At 41.2% G+C, this 19,413-nt stretch overlaps 1 protein-coding gene across 1 annotated transcript in view; it reads right to left on the bottom strand.

Annotated features, from left to right (window-relative positions):
- Positions 1-19,413, bottom strand: part of bmpr1aa (bone morphogenetic protein receptor, type IAa) — a 192,912-nt gene that overhangs the window by 86,221 nt on the left and 87,278 nt on the right. The window lies entirely within an intron of this gene.

The raw sequence follows: 19,413 nt of genomic DNA on the forward strand, positions 1-19,413 counted from the left end.
GTCATGTCGAATGCATACTTTTACTTTAGATACTTAAATACGTTCAATAGCAAATACTTCTCTACTTTTACTTAAGTCGAATTTGAATGGAGGACTTTTACTTTTACCAGAGTACTAATTTATCTGGGCATTTCTACTTTGACTTAAAGGAACACGCCAACATTTAGGGAAATTAGCTTATCTTCTCCAGAGAGAGACAAGAAGATAGATACCAGTTTCCTCTCTGTGCGTTCAGTAGAAAGCTATCTGGCTGCATGTTAGCCTAGCTTAGCACAATGAATGGAAGCGGACATGACCGGTTAACCTAGGCATTGTCCAACTAACACACCTCTCCCGAAGGCTAACCAGTCATGTCCGCTTCCATTCATTGTGCTAAGCTAGGCTAACATGCAGCCAGATAGCTTTCTACTGAACGCACAGAGAGGAAACTGGTATCTATCTTATTGTCTCTCTCTGGAGAAGACAGTAAGCTAATTTCCCCAAATGTTGGCGTGTTCCTTTAAGTAAAGGAACTGTGTACTTCTTCCACCACTGCTCGTCTGCCTGTTGTGATGGTATAGCGATTAGCGACACACTTCAGTTGTTCTTCAGGGAAAAGCTTTGTTTAGACCCGTGTGCTGTTGACGACACATTGGAAATGTGTAACCGACAGTTTACCTCCATTTGATTGACACCTCCTGGAGACCATTCACGTCCATGTGTTGTGCGTGAGACCAAGGCGCGGTTCAGATTTTGCAACTCTGCAACCTGTGGATAGCCACACCCCCCTGTGTGCCCTACACATGGCTGCTTTTATCTTATTTATTTATATAATAACTCAAGTCATCTACAAATCATTCTGGTTATAGTAATTTAATGTCAAACCCTGCCCTCTTTTTCGATCCTCCAATTACGACTGTCGCTTCCCTTGAACTCGTCCCATAGGCCCCGCCCTGGACCGCCCTGTTCAAGAAGCTAATGGTGCAGACTCTTATCAGCACCCTGGCTCCCTCCTCCTCCCTGCCTCCCTCCCTCCCTGCACCTCCCTCCTTCTTCCTCACCACTGTAGGAATGTGTGAGCCAGGTCATGGAATATAAACAGGCCCCGAAAACCTCCTCCTCCTCCACTCCAGGAAATGTGAGCAGTGATAGTGGGCACCTTGCTGGAGCCACTTAAGCCCGTCTCATCTCTCCCCTCTCCTTTCTCCCCTCTCGTTTCTCATCTCTCCCCTCTGTTCTTCCCCCTCCTCCTCTTTATCTTCCCTCTTCTCTCCTCCCTCTCCCTTGTATCCTCTCTCCTCTTCTCTCTGTCTCTCTTCCCTCTTTGCCCCCTCGCTCTCCCCTCTCTCTCCTCCATCTCAATTTCAATTCAATTCAAATGGGCTTTATTGACATGGGAAACATACGTTTACATTGCCAAAGCCTAACAAAACAAAACAATCAAACAGAGAAAACAAACTAAATCAGTACATTACAGAAAGAATTTCTTGTACAGTCTTTATGGTGGTTGTATTCCGTTGGATGTCCTTTTCTTGTCACAGCAGCTCACAAATCGTGCTGCTGTGTTTGCACATTGTTGTATTTCTCCCAGTAGGTATGGGAGTTTTGAGTTGTTTTCAAAGTCTCTTTGGGTGTTTGCAATTTGTGGGAAGTATTATGTCTCTGATGTCTTGGTATAGTGGGCAGGTTGTTAAGGAGTGGAGCTCGGTTTCCACCTCTTCTTGTGTGCAGTGGGTGCACATTCTGTCTTCTCTTGGGAGCCAGGTCTGCCTATGGTGGCCTTTCTCGATGGCTAGGCTGTGCTCGCTGAGTCTCTACCTAGTCAAGGATCTTCTTAGTTTTGGGTCAGTCACAGTGCTCAGGTATTCTGCCACTGTGTACTCTCTGTTTAGGGCCAAATAGCATTTCAATTTGCTCTGGTTTTGAGTTGATTCTTTCCAACGTGTCAGATAGTTTTCTTTTTGTTTTCTTATAATTTGGTTTAGTCCAGTGTGGTTTCTGTCTGGTGGCTCTGCTTGTGTTTGTGAGCAGAGTGGGCATCTCTCAATGGTCTCACTGTAGGTGGGGGCTTTGTTGTGGAGTGTGTCTGGGTCACTTTCTTTTAGTCACTTCTCTAAGTTCTCTCCTTTCCTCTCTCCCCCCCCCTCTCTCTCTTCCCCCCCCCCCTCTGCCCAGCGGAGGCCTCTTATTATTTCCACCAGGGTGACAACAGCGTCTGCAGCTCTGAGGGTGAGCATGTTTCAGAGGAAGCTATGGAGCTCTGATGGGGGAAATGTGTAATCCTTGTCAACAGTGCTGTTTAAGCAAAGGGCAAGAGAACTAAGCATATTGTCACTGTGTGTGTGTGTGTGTGTGTACACACGAGTACGCCTCATTATTAGAAACATTGACCATGGTGGCAGTAATTGACACCGTCTCCATTTAAGCTGCTGTTTAAGCAAAGTGCAAGCAAGCCCATTGGTTAGAAGTATAATCATAGAAGCCAGCATATTGCCACTGTGTGTGTGTGAGAGCAATAAAGAGCATGCATGAATGAGTGTGTGTGTGTGTGTGTGTGTGTGTGTGTGGGTGAGAGCGATAAAGAGCATGCATGAATGAATGTGTGTGTGTGTGTGTGCACACAGTCTATGTGTGTGTGTGTGTGTGTGTGTGTGTGTGTGTGACGTGTGTGTGTATGTGTGTGTACACGAGTATGCCTCATTATTAGAAACATTGACCATGGTGACAGTAATTGACACCGTCTCCATTTAAGCTGCTGTTTAAGCAAAGTGCAAGCAAGCCCATTGGTTAGAAGTATAATCATAGAAGCCAGCATATTGCCACTGTGTGTGTGAGAGCAATAAAGAGCATGCATGAATGAATGTGTGTGTGTGTGTGTGGGTGTGAGAGCGATAAAGAGCATGCATGAATGAATATGTATGTGTGTGTGTGTGTGTGTGTGTGTGTGTGTGTGTGTGTGTGTGTGTGTGTGTGTGTGTGTGTGTGTGTGTGTGTGTGTGTGTGTGTGTGTGTGTGTGTGTGTTGAGACTAGCCACAGCTTCTGGGAGGCCCTGCGAGCAGAGAGACCTGGTCACTTCAGAGAGAGAGAGTGCTAGACTGTTCCAACACCATGGCCAGCTGCCTGCCCATAACTCATAAGCCCCTTTCACACATGCACTAGACTCCTGAACTTAACTGCATGTTAACCGGAGGGGTTGCAAACGTTGAACGCAAACGTTCAAATTACTCAGCGCAGAGTTTACCCTCCCAGCACCCAAGTCTGCGTAATGACCAATTGAGCCCAAGTAATATACAAGCAGATAATTGTTCGGAGAATTCACACAGTGAGCGAGTGGGCCTGTTGATTAATATAGAAGACTAACCATGTTCCATACACAACCATGTTGATTAATGTAGACTAACCATGTTCCATACACAACCATGTTGATTAATGTAGACTAACCATGTTCCATACACACCCATGTTGATTAATATAGACTAACCATGTTCCATACACAACCATGTTGATTAATATAGAAGACTAACCATGTTCCATACACAACCATGTTGATTAATGTAGACTAACCATGTTCCATACACAACCATGTTGATTAATGTAGACTAACCATGTTCCATACACAACCATGTTGATTAATGTAGACTAACCATGTTCCATACACAACCACGTTGATTAATGTAGACTAACCATGTTCCATACACAACCATGTTGATTAATGTAGACTAACCATGTTCCATACACAACCATGTTGATTAATATAGAAGACTAACCATGTTCCATACACAACCATGTTGATTAATGTAGACTAACCATGTTCCATACACAACCATGTTGATTAATGTAGACTAACCATGTTCCATACACAACCATGTTGATTAATGTAGACTAACCATGTTCCATACAACCATGTTGATTAATGTAGACTAACCATGTTCCATACAACCATGTTGATTAATGTAGACTAACCATGTTCCATACAACCATGTTGATTAATGTAGACTAACCATATTCCATACACAACCATGTTGATTAACACTTTGGTCGCCAGGCTTATATTCATAATAAACCATCCCACGCCAGTTCTATTTGTCTATGGAGAAGTTCCCCTTCTTTGCAGGGCTATAACTTTTTAAATTGTATTGCTAAATTGACATTACTATGGCCCATTCAACATCAAGTATCTATTGTTCAGGGTGTAGCAACGTTATACTTTTTCATTCACATATTCATACTAAAATACGGTCTAAAGTATAAGTATGTTTTTATCGTTTTCTGCAGCATTCTCCAGAAAGTGATTTATAGCCCTAAATGCATTATATTGATGATCAAATACAGTTTGATCGCGATCTGCGCGAGATAAAAAATTTCAAATGGACGTGCTTCTAGAAGTTACTACTTATCATCTGATGTTGACCGGATGGGGGGGGGAGGTCGTTTATAATTCCGTGGCCAACGTTAGATGATTCATCTAGTGTGGGTGATATGATCATTAGAGCAGTTTGTATCGAACACGGTAAAAAATAACGCTGAAACTTACCGTAGCTTCCTCGTAGCGTTGGGCGATGAGCGTGGAGCAGAAATATTCCTATTATGGGATGTTGAAATATGCAATCCATCTCCAGGTTGTATAATAGTATATACGTCCAAATCATGTTGTTTATCGAGTTATTGGTAACTGATTGCTATCCATCGTGTCTAGCTTGAGTCCCGGGACTATTAGCGAGTGATCGGACCGAATTGGAATGAGCACCAGCTTCCGTTTCCGGTTTCCGGTTTGAGCGATCCGCCGATCGGCCACCAGATGGCGCTCTTGAACAGTTGGAGAGTTGAGAGGGGATCAACAGTAGATCTCAAGTCTCCGGGGGAGAAATATGATTGCGATCACAGATTTTTGAAATATTGATCTCAATGACGTAGACGGCGTCTTTGGCAGAATGAGCATGGCGGGGAATGACGTGGTAAGGCGTTTTTGGCGACCAAAGTGTTAATATAGACTAACCATGTTCCATACTGTCTGAGGATGAGAGATATGAAACGCTGTTTGCTCGTCATCCAAAAACGTTTTCACAGTCCATGAATAATACAAATGTTTTGGATTGATTATAAACAATTTACCGGTATATACAGTTTCGCGGCATAACATATTTTTTTTGGACTGTACGGAACACTGTTGGTTGCTTATTTCACTCTGTACTAGTGTTGTCAGGATACTGGAATTTCTAATTTCGATACGATACCTTGAAAAGTATCGATATTCGATACCATTTTCGATACCACGGGGAAAAAGGTTAAATCTTAAAATGTTAAAAAAAATTACTTTTTTTTTTTTTTTATAAATGTTGCTTTTGTTGCTGGTTGATTCTCCTCAGCTTCTCTCTGGTACTATACGAGAAGATAAATATAACACTTTTAAAACCCTTTGTTTATCTTTAGATCACACATTTAAAAATAACTGTTCATCTCACTTCAATCATTTTTATTGCAGAACATGGTATTTTCTCAAGCAGACAGATGTAAACACTGTGTTGCATGTACCTGACAAACTGAACTGTTTGTATTACAGTCATATTCCGACTTAACTGAATGCACATGTGTGTGGACTACTGTACTATTACAGGTATTAAAATGAACAATGCAACTTCCTTATACAATTTTATTTTTATGAATAATTAAATATCGATATTTCGGGAAATGAGTATTGAAACCGTTTTAAATATTCAGAATCGATATGTATCGATTTTTCGATATTTTTGACAACACTACTCTGTACGGAATACTGTTAACTCTCAACTGTGCCACAACCCATGTTTAAACAGGACAATGTATCACACAACACTGGAGATCCAGTGTGTGTGTGTATACGTTTGTTTACTTATATATATATATATATATACACATATATACTTACTGTGTATAATATATGTCTGTGTGTGTATGAGGGTTTGTGTTATGCGTGCCTGTGTATGCGTGCGCATGCATGTGGGTTGGTGTCTGTCTCTGTGTGTGTGTGTGTGTGTGTGTGTGTGTGTGTGTGTGTAGGTGTGTAGGTGTGTAGGTGTGTAGGTGTGTAGGTGTGTGTGTGTGTGTGTGTGTGTGTGTGTGTGTGTGTGCACACATGAGTTAGAGAGTCCGAGGTGTGCCTGAAAGCTCATAATTACACAGGGCTACTGCTGACTAGTAGATTGTATGCAGTAGAACATATAACCAAAAAAACAAGCCAAACATTCTAATCTCAATGCAGATTAGAGGTAGGCTACCAGTGAGAGAGAAAGAGACACACAGTGAGAGACACACGTATAGTGACACAGAGAGACGGATAAAGAGAGAAAGAGACACACACAAAGGAAAGACACAGAGAGAAAGAAAGGAGAGACACAGAGAGGGAGAGAGAGAGAGAGAGAGAGAGAGAGAGAGAGAGAGAGAGAGAGAGAGAGAGAGAGAGATAGAGAGATAGAGAGATAGAGAGATAGAGAGATAGAGAGAGAGAGAGAGAGAGAGAGAGAGAGAGAGAGAGAGAGAGAGAGAGAGAGAGAGAGAGACAGACAGAAAAAGAGGTATCCAGGAATAGGGATGGGTACCTTTCACATTTGAACTGATACGGTACCGGTACCTGTGAATCGATACCGGTACCCAACGGTACCTTTTTTCGGTACTTTAGTCTCAAGAAATTTTATTTACCTACCTCAGTCGTGAAAAAAAATAATCCAAACTTCAAATAACTACAATTCCGACCGTTTTCGGCTTGCCATTGCTCCGACTGCTTTGTTGTTGAATCAAGTCAAATCCTAGGTAAGCATATATGTGACTCGACGTGACCAAACCCGATTTGATCCGGTGAGAAACAAGTGCCAGAAAAGGAACAATTGTCTTGCTCTTCAGAAAATCGAAAAAAATCGAAATCTGTTTTTTTTTACATCTTTGAAATGTCAATAATGTGTTCTCTTATTTGCTCTTATTTGCAAACTTAAATACAACTTGTAAATGAGGTAATTATTGTTATATAGTTCGACAGTATTGTCTCTCAATACTGTGGAAAAACTACAGGTGAGGGGATTTACGTGTGGGTCTGTCAGCTTAACAGGTACTTAAGAGGTGTTGAAACACACACAGCCAAACGCTCTCCTTTCTTAGCAGGGAGAAGAACAATGTTTATACACTTTATCTTAATGTTATAAGTTATAGCAACGCAACAAACGCAGTGTCCTGTCCATATAAAAAAGATTAAAAAAAAACGCGAGTCCGCGCGGGTGTATTGTCATTAAATTAAACAACATTAAAACACATTTAGAATGTCACGAATTTGATGAGCGAACGAATTTAATTCGAGTGAATTTATTGCAACCTAATGGTATAAGAAGTAAATTCATTCAATAGGGAAACTCAAAGAAAATAACAAACAAGTTATTATTATTATAGGACGCGTTGGTTGTTGTTGTAGACGAACGCGCGCTGGCAATTCATTTGATGACAAGACAAACGTCTTTCTGGGTCTGCATCCCCTTAACAATTGTGTGTATTGAGCTGTACTGTATTATTGCAACTTGGCTTGAATCCGCAGCAATAAGCCAGATAAACAAAATTGTATTAACGCGCCTCGTTAAATCCTCCGCCGTTTCCTCTCTCTCAGTGCTCCACTGTCCGGCTGGCTGCTCTGCCTGTCTGTCTGGCTACTCTGATCCAATCACATTCAGCGTTTCTCCCCCCCACCCACAGTCTGCGAATCAGAGCAGAGTAGGGCGGGTTTTCACGGAATGGAAAGTCTCTTTGCTTGTGAAGAGTGGCAGAAACCTTTCACTACCACACTACAGAAGGTTAACCCTTTCACTGCCACACTACAGAAGGTTAACTTGATTGATTGATTGAAAACTTTATTAACAGATTGCAGAATGGGTACAATACAGTACAGCTCAATACACACAATTGTTAAGGGGATGCAGACCAGAGAAAGGCTTTCATCTTGTTTACATCAGGATCCCCCATTTTCAATTCATCATAGAAAATAATGTTATGAATGCCCGAAAACATTTGTGATGTCACAGTATGATGTCATAATCAAACATTCTAGAACATTTGTGTATCTATTCAACAATTCTCTCACAGCTACAGAAGGTTAACCCTTTCACTGCCACACTACAGAAGGTTAACCTTTAAATCTAAATATCTAAATGCTTATTGATGTAGCCTTTCCTTCAGCCAATACCTTGACCCCCAACATTACATGGCTTATGTGAGGCTTCCAACAAACCTTTCACTACCACACTACAGAAGGTTAACCCTTTCACTGCCACACTACAGAAGGTTAACTTGATTGATTGATTGAAAACTTTATTAACAGATTGCAGAATGGGTACAATACAGTACAGCTCAATACACACAATTGTTAAGGGGATGCAGACCAGAGAAAGACTTTCATCTTGTTTACATCAGGATCCCCCATTTTCAATTCATCATAGAAAATAATGTTATGAATGCCCGAAAACATTTGTGATGTCACAGTATGATGTCATAATCAAACATTCTAGAACATTTGTGTATCTATTCAACAATTCTCTCACAGCTACAGAAGGTTAACCCTTTCACTGCCACACTACAGAAGGTTAACCTTTAAATCTAAACATCTAAATGCTTATTGATGTAGCCTTTCCTTCAGCCAATACCTTGACCCCCAACATTAAATGGCTTATGTGAGGCTTCCAACAAACCTTTCACTACCACACTACAGAAGGTTAACCCTTTCACTGCCACACTACAGAAGGTTAACTTGATTGATTGATTGAAAACTTTATTAACAGATTGCAGAATGGGTACAATACAGTACAGCTCAATACACACAATTGTTAAGGGGATGCAGACCAGAGAAAGACTTTCATCTTGTTTACATCAGGATCCCCCATTTTCAATTCATCATAGAAAATAATGTTATGAATGCCCGAAAACATTTTTGATGTCACAGTATGATGTCATAATCAAACATTCTAGAACATTTGTGTATCTATTCAACAATTCTCTCACAGCTACAGAAGGTTAACCCTTTCACTGCCACACTACAGAAGGTTAACCTTTAAATCTAAACATCTAAATGCTTATTGATGTAGCCTTTCCTTCAGCCAATACCTTGACCCCCAACATTAAATGGCTTATGTGAGGCTTCCAACAAACCTTTCACTACCACACTACAGAAGGTTAACCCTTTCACTGCCACACTACAGAAGGTTAACTTGATTGATTGATTGAAAACTTTATTAACAGATTGCAGAATGGGTACAATACAGTACAGCTCAATACACACAATTGTTAAGGGGATGCAGACCAGAGAAAGACTTTCATCTTGTTTACATCAGGATCCCCCATTTTCAATTCATCATAGAAAATAATGTTATGAATGCCCGAAAACATTTGTGATGTCACAGTATGATGTCATAATCAAACATTCTAGAACATTTGTGTATCTATTCAACAATTCTCTCACAGCTACAGAAGGTTAACCCTTTCACTGCCACACTACAGAAGGTTAACCTTTAAATCTAAACATCTAAATGCTTATTGATGTAGCCTTTCCTTCAGCCAATACCTTGACCCCCAACATTACATGGCTTATGTGAGGCTTCCAACAAACCTTTCACTACCACACTACAGACGGTTAACCCTTTCACTACCACACTACAGAAGGTTAACCTTTCCTTATAATACATTTACATTTAGTAATTTAGCTTTTAGACTTACAAGGCAAATACTTCAACTGCCACAACAACTTGCCACAAGACAGAGTCATTGCCATAACAAAAGAGCCTGATGCAAGGTGTTAATGTCCCCAGAGAGAGGGGGGCCATGGAATACAATGCATTCTGGGTAGGGTTGTAGTTGATTAAATCACAGGTGTGAACCTCTCCACAAGTTCGAAGACCATTCATCTCTGAATGCGTTTACTGATATCTCCATGATTCATAGGATGTAGCTTGAAAAATATCCCACCAAAATGTTCAAGTGATGGCTTATTTTTAAGGTATGAATCTGTACTTTCACAATATGTAAAAAAAAAAAAAAAATGAAGATCCCTCAACATGACCCTGAAGTCCATACCTGGTCACATATTGTGCGTGTGAACGTTGACATTAAAAAAAAAAAGGTAATTTTTTTCTTTTTTTTAATATATCTCACTTGAATCGATACTCGGTAGTACCGACGTGTTTCGGTTCAGTACCTCAAAAGTACCGAATTCGGTACCCATCCCTATCCAGGAAGGACACTAAAGTAGGGCTGGGCGATAAAACGATAACGATTATCGTGATATATTTTAATAATCGATATCGATCGATTTTTACCTGCAACAGGGCAGTTTTAAAACCAGAGACAGTGGACAGACTTGTCTTTCTTACCTGCAACTTAAAGTAATAGCTTTGCTTGTCCAAATGACAATACTGACCAAATTGAGATGTATTTTTCGCGTGTCCATTTATTTAGTTTGCTTTCTAATTTAAAATACAGTTTGAAACAACCGTCTGTAGCTGTAGCAGAGCTAGTCTCCAGTCGCGAGTCACGGTGCACATGTGCAGTGGTTTGTCCACCAAAAAAGCGCCAAAAGATAGAAAAAAACTAGCAGAGCCAGAACTATTCAACTCCCCTGGAGCCACAGCCAGCAGAGAAGCTTGTTTACTTTCGCTTTCAAACCAGCTGCAGCCTGAGAACTGGAGTGTGAGGGGATGTAACACTAAAGATGACGGCAACAACAAAGAATCGCTGCAAAATAAACAACATCTGTTGTTTAACTCTTTCAGTGCCACTCACGAGATTTCTCGTTTTTTTTTTATAGGTGGTTGCGTGCCACTCACGAGATTTCTCGGAATTATTATTATTTTTTTTTTTTTTGCGATCTAAAAAATTATTGCATCACCCGAGCCTACCCGAGTATAGCCGAGCTGCGCCGGTGATCACTGTGGAAAAAAGCGCCCCCTGTCGTCTCCCAGATGACATAAGTGATTTTGGAATGGACTCAATGAAAATGATGGGGAAAAAAATCCGGTACTCCACATTTTCCAGTTCACTGATCCAGCCGGGGTTACCACAGTTCATTCTGGAGCCTCAGATCCCCGCGGATCATGGAGATCTACAGTGTCGCGTTGGATCCATACACGTATCGATTTTTTCGAATGGTGATCAGGAATTGGAATATACCATTGGATACCATCTGATGTCAGGTAAGGACTATGTTATCAGTGGTAGGATAATCGGAGTAAGTTTGATGAAGCTGTTTTGTGAAATGTCTTCTTTCGGTTTCACTGTAAAAGTCTGTGAGGAAATCAACGGAGCGATTATCAGTGCGCGGCCGTAATGTGCTTGCGTGCACGTATAATATTGATCATCTAGCGTTTATTTGAAAACGATTCATAAAAAGGCAGACGAATATCAACGTTGTGGAATATTCCACTAAAAGACGATTTTCATAGAATGCTCCAGAATGAGCTGTTTTTTATATCAAAACGGGGGCTTTTCTAACTGCTCTGAAACGGAAACGACGCGGTAAAAAAACAATCTGCCTTCACAGCACTGACTGGAAAATAGTCTATGATAATGCGATGGGCAGATTAGACACATAGCCATAATTTAAAACATAGATTAGGCGATATTAACGTTAACATTGGCGCCGATGGTGGCATTCAAGCGGTAAAACGGAAAACCAGGCGTGGCACTGAAAGAGTTAAAGGGGAACTATTTGACTATTTCTTTCACTATTTGGGCACTTTTACACAATTCCTGTGAGTCTATGGAACACCTCTGTAAGGTTTTTTTCAAAAAAATACGTTGTTTTGTATTTCTAATCAAGTACTCAAAAACATAATTTTTCTACCTCAAGATCTTAAGCCGTTTTGAGGCTGGGCTCCAACCACTGTGTGGCCTGGTGCCAACTGCCACACCAACTGCCACATTATTATGCAGCTGAGAAATCTCTGACATCACAGATATGCACATTTTCAGATGACTCAGTTCAGTGAGGGTGAATATTGTGAGAGGAGAATTGGAAGAATGCACCAATATGAGAATTAGAGACATAGATCCTATTAATATAAGTCCACATAGCTAGGAAACAATGCTAAAAGGCCATTTATAAGATAGTTCCCCTTTAAAAAAAATTTATATAATAATAATACAAACAAAAAATACAAAATAATACTTATAACAATATCGGTAATTATCGATATCGAGTGATATGATAACATTATCATATCGTTATGGCGATATCATTTTTGGCCATATCGCTCAGCCCTACACTGTATGAGGCTCTGTGAGGTCTTTATGAAGCACCGCCCCCCAATCTAAACTTCCTTGAGCTTCTCCACTGCAGACGTCACGTCAACGCTGAGGGGGCAGAAAACCCAGGAGCCGTGACGTCCTCCAGGGCTGTACGTTAACTTTTTTTGCACATCATAGCACTGGTGCTACAGAGGTTGATAGTTTTGTAGCACAGGCCAAAATCATGTAGCACGAATATAAAACATCTCTAAAATCTCTCAAAACAAACACAAGTAGTGCATTTAAGGCAGGCCTATTCAATTGGAGGCCCGCGGGCCACATCCGGCCCAGAAGCAACCTCTGAGTGGCCCAGTAAGCTTGAATTAAATAGGCTACTTTAATAGCAATTTTTATATTTGTATTGTAAATATTAACTCATTCAGCGCCGGGGATTAGACGGGTCCCGTTGTAGCTATGCCACGCTTTAAAGATAGGAGTGAGTCACCTGAGCTATATCTATATTCTATATTATAGCTATGGGGACAATACTATGGTAATTTGACAGTGACTTTCTTCTGTCCAAGATGCAAAAAATATAGTTTTACCATGCATACGTTCGTGCGTTATCCCCTGGTGAATATAAGTATAATTTCAGAGTGGTGTGGGGTAATTCCCGAAAGGCTGAGTTATAGCCTTATACGTGAATTCTACTATAAACGTTGGCGTTTGCCTTGAGATAAAAAAAATTAAACAGCATGCCGTTCAGCGGTGTAACCATTAATAGGGTCCCCTCTAGGCCTGCCGTGATAAGCAATAAATCGATTAATCGGTGCGATAATTAAAATGAATGCAATGATTTTGACGTGCGCAATTAATTGCTATTTGCGCGTTTGTTTTAATGAGGCGGAACCAGTACCTCTCGTCAGTCACTCTCCGTGTGGGGGGCCGCTGGCCTTACTACAGAGTACAGCACGGGAGCTCCGTGGGGGCAACGCCACATAGCTTAACTACATTTCTCAATAGTGTTGCTCCTTTTAACCAAGTAGCGTTCTTTGTAGTGTAACGTTAGCTATTTTTAGACCCAAGTAGTTACTCGCTACTGCCCGGAGAAACTGGACTGCTAAATAAAGATTAAAGATCTAGCGTTGATGCTCATTCAATGCTAACAACATTAGCTAAATAGCTAACAAACGAAATACAACGTATAGCATAGCTACAACACAGAATAACGTTAATACAATTACATGCATCATTGTTTACAATGAACGGGTGGGGCTAGTCAAAGGACTGGACACGGGGACAAGTTAAACATGAATTCATTTATTATAACAGGTAGTTTCGAGTCGTGCCTACGTCGTGGGCTATTCTATTATATACGGCTTTGAGGCTTCCTCCTCATCGTTGATTGCCTGTAGTAGCTGCATCTAACGTTAAAACTAACCTAAAGTTAGTTGTTCACCAACAATCTCAACATTTGTTTTATCATTAGCTCAAAAACACAGAACTGGACGAGACAAATTGTCTGCTCATACATTCTGCTAGGATAATAACAACAATACTTCCGCTCCGGTCGGTGGGCTTCAAAATAAAAGTCTAAAACACCGGAAAAGACGGAGCGGTGGGCTTCAAAATAAAAGTCTAAAACACCGGAAAATATGTTTATTTTGTACAGCGTTTTCCTCCACGAGTACTCGAGTACATCATGTGATCAATCGATCTGGATTATTTTTGCCCATCCCTAGTTTATCCTGTGCTGAAGTCTCCATTCCAATAGAGATAGTATATATTTTGGTGTTTATTTGATTATTGTTTCACTGCCTTTTTATTTATTACGTTTCCAGTTTTTTCCTCACACTTTATTAACATTTTGTACATGGTACCGCGGCGCAAGGCACATTAATAATACATGTACATGTTAAAAGGATGACACAAAAAGCCAGACAGAGGGCTTGTTTCCAGTTTCAGTTTGTTTTATAATAAACAATCAAACTGAGCATTTTTTTATTTAGGATATTTAAAATGTCTTCCAATGTTAAATAAAAGTTTATTGCACTTTGAAACGGTGTCCTTGCATTATTATGCTATTATCATTATATTAGAGAATTTTTTATAGAAAATTGAGAACTTTTGGGAAATACATTTCTCCAAAAAAAAAATTCTCTAACCGGTGGCAATAATATCGCTTATCGCGATATTTTCGGGGGCAATCAATCGCCCAGCAAAATGTGTTATCGTGGCAGGCCTAGTCCCCTCTCAATACACTACACAGTGTAAGGTGCCGGTAAAAACAAGGGAAAATATATTTTTGATTTACAAATCAATATTTCATATAATTTTACGACTATTCAAATAAAATAAAAAACCGATGCCATCCCCAAAGCAGTACATCCAGGCAACTTGATCTCCCCTCCACTGTCCTTCAACATCTGCCAAATGCTTCACTGATATTTGCTGTTTCATGTTGCAGAACACCTTCAAGTCTCTGCAATGCGTTGCAGCAGGTTAAATAATAGGGGAGGCTGATTCCTATTCACAAGGTCCAAGCTCCACATTGACCCAGCTGGGCTTGGTGGTGCTGGTTTCTGGGGACCGGCAACCGTCGTGTCGTCGTGGTCAAAAGATGTCGTTTGGTCGACCGAGTTCCCGTAGTCGTTCAGCAATCAGCACAAACTCGTTGCAAGTCAAACTAGAGACAGGATTAACATTTTGCAAAGATCTTCACACGTCCAGTGAAAAAAGGCATCAAAAGATCAATCTCTGGATTTCATTAATTGATATCGGATCGTTCAAATCAAACGATTCAACATGGATGTTACCCAGCCCCTAATTAAATATTATGCCCAGGCTACAGTATGTTGATGATGATATGGTACACCGGTCAAGATTATTATTATTGTAATATTAGCTTTGGGTTTTTAGGTCTGGTAACTATGGAACAGATGCACCGTGTCCTGCCTGTGTTCGGCTGCACTGACTACTCTCTTTTTCACTTGTGCATCTCTCTGCCGTACAGAAAATGTGCTGACTATAGGCTGGACAATGGAGCAAGGCCAAAGCCCCAAACCCCGTGTCAGAGAGAGAGAGCGAGAGATAGATAGAGGGAGAGAGAGACATGAACAGAGAGGGAGAGAGATAGAGAGAGAGAGAGAGAGAGAGAGAGAGAGAGAGAGAGAGAGAGAGAGAGAGAGAGAGAGAGAGAGAGAGAGAGAGAGAGAGAGAGAGAGAGAGAGACACACACACAGAAACAGAGGGAGAGATAGAGGGAGAGACAGACAAAAACAGTGAGGGAGATAGAGACAGAAACAGAGAGGGAGTGAGAAAGGAGACAAGAGACAGACAGATATATAGAGAGAGACAGAGACACAGATAGAGAGACAGAGACAGAGAGAGAGAGAGAGAGAGAAAGACTCTAGCCTGCATTATACAACGGCATGCAAATTTCTCGATTCTGATTGGCTGAAACAGTCATTTTACACGTCTTTATTGGCAACAATTCCACGCTGCTGGCCCAGGACCCGCCCACAACCGAACCACATCACATCACTCCGCCGGATCACAAGAAGGTGGACAATAATCTTTACAAATGGATATGTTGATAGCGACTAAACGACTAAATATCAAGCGATTCTGTCACAGCGAATGTCTTAGTCGTTTAAACAATGTTGGATGATGTAATTGATGGGTCTTGAATCGTTCTGTAACAAAAGAAAAATCGCGGATTGATTGATTGATCAATTTTCAATTTTTTTTCCAATTTTTTTTCCTTTCGACTGTCAGCGCTCGCTCTAGTCTCCACCCACCGCCACCCCCCCACACACACACACACACGCACACACACACACACACACACTCTGCCTGCAACGCGGGGGATAGTCAGAGAGCTGGGTGCTGCGCTGTTCTAAGTGAGCATGGCCTATTGAGTTGATTGATTGATTGATTGCTAATTTTATTACTGTACGCTTGGTTTCCAACTGGTTAAGTTTAGGCCCTCTACAGTAGGTTTAAAAAAATAAATAAAAGAATAGGGCGAAGAAAACGTTTTTTTCCTATAGGGCAAAGACAACTTTTTAATTTGTTTTACCTACTTTATATAGAAGCATCTAAGAATGAAGTTCTATGGAAAGTAGGTCTGCATTCCCTTAACAATTGTGTGTATTGAGCCGTACTGTATTGTACCCATTCTGCATCTGGTAATAACATTTTCAATCAATCATTCCAATAATACACAGTTGGATGTGTTAGTTGGTTGGATGCACTTCAAGCTGCTTCCACATGAGGCAACTTCTCTCAATCATTCCAATAATACACAGTTGGATGTGTTAGTTTGGTTGGATGCACTTCAAGCTGCTTCCACATGGAGGCAACTTGTCTTTTTTGTAGTTGTGGGAACTACTTTTTCTGGCGGATGGTTTTTCCAATAAATCTTCGATTAATGTGTGTTTATTGTATAGAAATAAGGTTGGATGAATCTGGCAGTTGTATAAAAGCTTTACACCACTTGCAGTCGTGATTTGTGAACAATAAACCATGCCTAGGGGGGTCTAACGAATGTTAGACCACCCCTAGGCATGGTTTATTGTTCACAAACCACTCCTGCGCGTGATGTAATGCTTAAGTACGGCTCACCACTTGCTATATCACAGCTCAGACCTGGGCGCTGGAAGGAAGAGGAGGGAGGGGTAATCCACAGCCTCTTCAGTCAACAAGCCTGGAGTGAACAGGAGGTACTTGTGAACTCACGGTCCGGCTGGAACACAAGCTCTACTGCAGCCTAGTCTACACTCTGGCCCCTCCCCCAAACACCCCTCATCTCACTCAAACACTAACCAAGTGGGGCTGTGCGATACGGACAAAATCTTATATCACATAAAAGGTACTTTGTCTTTTCTCCTTTTATTTGGAAGAGACACTGAACACTGCTTTCAACCAAGGGTGTAGGTTTGGTTTCAACATGGGGGGGTGCGTGTTAAGCGAGCAGTCTGGTGTAGGGCTGAACGATTAATCAATTTTAAATCGAAATTTGAAATGATGCAATTAGCAAATCGAAAAAAAAGAAAAATCGCAAAATATATATATATATTTTTATTTATTTAACCAGGAAGTCCCATTGAGATACAAGATCTCCTTTGCAAGTTGTTGTTATTGTTGTAGGAACGGTTTGGGAGAGGGAGGTAAGGGGTTTTAGATTGTGTGTTGTGAAGTTTAGACTTCAGAGAGGGAGAGTAAAGTACAGAAAAAAAGGTACCGTTGGGTACCGGTATCGATTCCCAGGTAAATTTTCAGGCTCGGTGTCCCGAACAGACCCACCGCGTAGGCCAGATGCAAGCTGCATTTTACAATCAACATCTGTGGGGCTGCTTAATTTTTTTTAATTATAATCGCAAATTTAATCGCAATCGCAATATCTGTCAGAAAAATGGCAATTAGATTATTTCCCAAAATCGTGCAGCCCTAGTCTGGCAGTGTCCTCCCCCAGGACATTTCCTGCATTCCTGTGTACTTTTATGCACAAATGTGTGCCTTTTCTGCATCAATTTATGGTGGACATTTCTTTATTTATGTAAAGGAATAACCAACATCCCGGCACCTGCTGACACAAATATAATGCAGTAATGCGCTCAGGCTTTTTGAGGAGGACAAAATGTACCTCTTCTCAATATTGAGGTGGACATGTCCCCTGCACTCCCCCCGCCCCCCCTGTTATGTAATGCGGTTAATTGTGTGTCCTGTGTTCCAGGTAGATTGGCAGCAATCAGCCAATTGAGAAGCTGCCTGCAGTGTGCTTAAAAAGGCCCTCCCCCGCCCCACACACACACACTCATTTTGCCAGAAGACACTGCTGAGCAGTATCTTCCCCAACCACCACCCGTTATTCACAGTAGTTGTATTAATAAATATGTAATTTTTGGTTTAAACTTGACCTTGGTTGTTTGTGTCCATTCATGTTGCTTCCCTCTGAGCCAGGGTCATAACACCCCCTAAATCTACGACTATGCTTCCAACACTTCCATGTAGCTGTGCACCTCTCGGCTCACCCTGGTCTGCCCTCTCACGGGTCTTCTGTAACCTTATTAGGCCATAGTGTTTTTGTGGTCGTTTTTTGAATACGTTTGAATACGTTTGCTGTCCCTTTTACACAGAAATGCGTTTTTTGGCTGATACGTTGTGGCCCTACTGAAAACGCTAAATTGTGTTTTCCGTTTTTGAGTAGCGCCAAAACTCGCCAACAAGTCGTGTAATTTGCACGGAGCCGTTGTTGCGAAAACGCCCATGCGCAGAAACGCCCATGCGCAGTAGATACCATCTGCGTGCCCTCACCAACGTCCGTGCGCAGTAGACCTACAGCCCGAGCGCAGCACCGTGTATATCCAGGGAGCTAAATTAACTTTTTGACTCACCGGCCAGTGGCGGGTAGATGGGAAGAGTCTACCCGCCAAGCATATTTCTTACCTGCCAAATTTTTTTTGATTAAAAAAATATATATATATATTTTATATAATTTTTTTTTAAATAAAATATATATTATATAATCATACTTGTAGTTGTATTATCTGCGAGACATCGCCACCACGCAATAAGTCAAAATGCTTGCTATCTGCAAACAGCTCCACTGTCTGTGTGTATACTTGAGTAGCCTCCAGCTCCAGCAAGGATTCTCCGGCCCTGCAGCTAGACCCTATATTCAGCTAGACCCTACATTCAGCATGCAAGGATTCTCCGGCGATGCAGCTGGACCTATTTATAACGTTACCGTTCTTTTGTCAAATCACATTCAACATGCCCTCAGCTAGAATACGCATTCAATCAATGTTATAAGACATTGATATCAGGAGCTATCTGTAGCTACTGCTAGCCCGGTAGATAACGTTAAGACAATTTAGTTTACTGGGACAGATGGATCAACGTGAGCTAGCTAAGCTAGCTAACGAGGGACCGGAGGTATTATGCACTCGAGTAGACTATTGCTGGAGCATTTGTTGATATCAGCAGCTATCAGTAGCTAGCCAGCTAGATACCGTTAGACAATGCCTCGTCATGTATTAAACTAAAAGTGAATAGTTGACTGGGTCATTGTTTAAACAGTAACGTTAGCTCTTGGAGGTCCGATATAGACTAGAGCAGATGGAAGTAAACAAGCCAAATGATAGCTTCCGATTGGTCATTTGCTTTTTTTCTCATGAAACCAGTCACGTCACTCTACTGTGATT

Source organism: Notolepis coatsorum (genome assembly GCF_963971535.1).
Source record: "Notolepis coatsorum genome assembly, chromosome: 9".
Lineage (NCBI taxonomy): Eukaryota > Metazoa > Chordata > Actinopteri > Aulopiformes > Paralepididae > Notolepis > Notolepis coatsorum.